Source organism: Triticum urartu, chromosome 6A (genome assembly GCF_056163025.1).
Source record: "Triticum urartu cultivar PI428250 chromosome 6A, HENAU_Tu73, whole genome shotgun sequence".
In the NCBI taxonomy this organism is placed as follows: domain Eukaryota; kingdom Viridiplantae; phylum Streptophyta; class Magnoliopsida; order Poales; family Poaceae; genus Triticum; species Triticum urartu.
The window spans coordinates 160257952-160261739 of NC_141878.1; positions in this window are offsets into that span (position 1 = coordinate 160257952).

Here is a 3788-nt window from a genome sequence, read left to right on the forward strand (position 1 = left end):
GCCAAGGGCATTGCCGTGAATCCTGAAAAGGTGTCTGCAATTGTGAATTGGGAACCTCCTCAGAACGTTAAGCAACTCCGTAGCTTCCTCGGTCTCGCAAGCTATTGCCGAAGATTCGTTGAAAACTTTTCCAAGATTGCGAAGCCTCTCTCAAATCTTCTCCAGAAGCACGTCAAGTACGTTTGGTCTCCGGAGTGTGGCATTGCTTTCAACACTTTGAAAGAGAAATTGATCACTGCTCCAGTTCTGACTCCGCCTGACGAATCCAAGCCGTACGAGGTCTTTTGTGATGCCTCTCTCCAAGGTCTTGGCGCAGTATTGATGCAAGAGAAGAAAGTTGTTGCTTATACCTCTCGCCAGTTGAAGCCCAATGAGAAGAACTACCCCACTCATGATCTTGAGTTGGCGGCAGTTGTGCATGCTCTTTTGACTTGGAGACATCTCTTATTGGGAAGAAAAGTGGACATCTTCACCAACCACAAGAATCTCAAGTACATCTTCACTCAGCCTAATCTCAACCTCAGGCAAACTCGATGGGTCTAAATGATTCAAGAGTATAATCCGAGTATCGAGTATACTCCAGGCAAGGCCAATGTGATTGCTGATGCATTGAGCAGAAAGGCATATTGCAACAGTCTTATTCTCAAGCCTTATCAACCCGAGCTTTGTGAAGCTTTCCGCAAACTTAATCTGCAAGTTGTTCCTCAAGGTTTCCTCGCCAACCTTCAAGTCTCTCCCACCTTGGAAGACCAGATTCGCCAAGCCCAGCTTCTTGATGCTATGGTGAAAAAGGTGAAGATTGGGATTGCCAAGAATCAACCCAAGTACAAGTGCTACCGCCTTGATGACAAGGATACTCTCTTCTTCGAGGATCGTATTGTCGTGCCCAAAGGTGACCTCCGTAAAGTGATAATGAACGAGGCTCACAATTCTCTCCTCTCCATCCACCCTGGGAGCACGAAGATGTATCAGGACCTCAAGCAGGCTTATTGGTGGACTCGAATGAAGCGCGAGATTGCTCAATTCGTGAATGAGTGTGATGTCTGCAGAAGAGTGAAGGCAGAACACCAAAGGCCAGCTGGTCTCCTCCAACCTCTTGCCATTCCAGAATGGAAGTTTGACCACATTGAGATGGACTTCGTGACTGGGTTTCCAAAGTCCAAGCGTGGCAATGATGCTATATTCGTTGTCATCGACAAACTCACTAAAGTGGCTCACTTTCTGCCTATCAAAGAGTCAATCACTGCAGCTCAATTGGCGGAACTCTATACCTCTCGAATTGTCTCTCTGCACGGTATTCCTCAAGTGATCTCTTCAGACCGTGGCAGCATCTTTACCTCCAAGTTTTGGGATTCTTTTCAGAAGGCCATGGGCACCAACATCCGCTTCAGCACAGCTTTCCATCCACAAACTAGCGGTCAAGTCGAGCATGTCAACCAGATTCTTGAAGATATGCTCAGGGCTTGTGTGATCTCCTTCGGCATGAAGTGGGGGGATTGTCTTCCTTATGCTGAATTCTCCTACAACAACAGTTTTCAAGCAAGTTCGGGCAAGGCCCCATTTGAAATTCTGTATGGCAGGAAGTGCCGTACCCCTCTCAACTGGTCTGAAACCGGTGAACTTTAGCTTTTGGGAAATGACTTAATCACAGAGGCAGAGGAAATGTGCAAAGTCATTCGAGATAACCTCAAAGCAGCCAAATCCCACCAGAAGAGCTACTATGACAGTAAGCACCGTGATTTGGCTTTCGAGATCGGAGATCATGTTTACCTTCGCGTCTCTCCAATGAAAGGTACTCGTCGCTTCGGTATCAAAGGGAAGCTTGCCCCTTGATACGTGGGACCTTTCAAGATTGTCAGCAAGAGAGGTGACCTCGCCTATCAACTCGAGCTTCCTTCAAACTTTGCAAATGTTCATGATGTGTTCCATGTCTCTCAGGTCCGTAAGTGCTTCAAGACTCCTGACCGCACCGTCAACTTCGAGGACATTGAGCTCCAAGAAGATCTCTCTTATCGTGAGCACCCAGTTGCTATTCTTGAAGAGACTGAACGCAAGACTCGCAACAAGTCAATCAAATTCCTCAAAGTCAAGTGGTCACACCATTCCGACCGTGAAGCTACCTGGGAACGCGAGGATCACCTCCGTTCTGAGTACCCGGCGTTCTTTCAGTCCTAGATCTCGGGACGAGATCCTTTCGTAGTGGTGGAGTGTTGTAACACCCCGGGTATGACTTTTCCCAATATGTATTCCAACTCTTGCCGTTTCCGGCGTTAAGTTATTTTATTTTCTCGGGTTCGGGTTTTTGTCTCCGTGTGTTGTTGTCGTTGTCATGCATCTCATATCATGTCATCATGTGCATTGCATTACATACGTGTTCATCTCATGCATTCGAGCATTTTCCCCGTTGTCCGTTTTGCATTCCGGCGCTTCGTTCTCCTCCGATGGTCATTTCTACCTTTCTTTCGTGTGTGGGGATTAAAAATTTCCGGATTGGACTGAGACATGCCAAGCGGCCTTGGTTTACTACCGGTAGACCGCCTGTCAAGTTTCGTATCATTTGGACTTCGTTTGATACTCCAACGGTTAACCGAGGGACCGAAAAGGCCTCATGTGTGTTGCAGCCCAAAACCCCTCCAAGTTGGCCCAAAACCCACCAAAACCCTCTCCATCATCTAGAGCGTTCGATCACGATCGCGTGGCCGAAAACCGCACCTCATTTGGACTCTCCTAGCTCCTCCTATGCCTATAAATAGACCCCCTCCGAAAATTCCCGTTCTTCTTCCTCTGAAACCCTAGATCCACCCCTCGTCCGCCGCCGAACATGTCCGAAGACCGCCGGACAGAGCGCCGCCGCCACTCGTAGCACGCCACGTGGCAGGCGCCGCCACCTCGCGCCCGCGGCCCGCCAAGCCCGCTCGGGGCCCCCGCGGCCCAGATCCGTCCGCCGCCGCCCGCCTGCTTCTTCCCCGTCGTCGATCCGCTCCGCCCGCCGCCCGGTGCCTCCTCCATGCCGCCTTCGACTCCGGCGCCGGCCACCACCTCGTCGCCGGCCGCCGCACTTCTCCGCCCGGGCCCCTCGTCGCCGGCCATCGCCCCGGCCGCCGCAACGCTGCAAGTCCCCGCCGCCCACACCGCCCCGCTCCGGCCGGCCTCCTCCAACTCCGGCCTCCTCCTCCCCTCACTCCGGCGAGACCTTCTTCTCCGGCGAGGACGAACCTCGGAAAGCCTGCCGCTACAGTGCACGTCCAGATCCAGATCCGGATCGGGTTGACTTTCTGCCCGGAACCCTAATTTTCTTGCTATGTTCATCGCATTGTATCTCTGCATCCGTAGCTCCGTTTTGGGCATATAGCATATCAAAATGTTCATCAGAGAGTACATCATTTCATATCATTGCATCATTTTCATTTGAGTTCATCTTGATGCTCGAAATGCTGTTGGAAGAGTGCTACTTGAGATAATTATCAGATCTGCTGCTCCATTTAGATATTTGTCATTTTTGCCATAATTTTTGTGTACATGATATGCCCATGAGCTCTACATATGTTTTGTTAAGGGTATTGCCATCTTTCCAGAGGTGCAACCCATGTATTTTTGTGATGTGTGTGGTGACTAGCACAAGCTTGCAAAGTGAGGCACTTAGTAATGCTGATTTCAGGGACTTAGCATTTCCACTAAGTCCTTGATTTGTTTATCTCATGTTGCCATATGTTCATGTTGTTTCCTAGTGATTCGTGCCTCTTTTGAGGATGATCAGTAAGGATGTTTTGTTGATCTTTTAGTGCTCT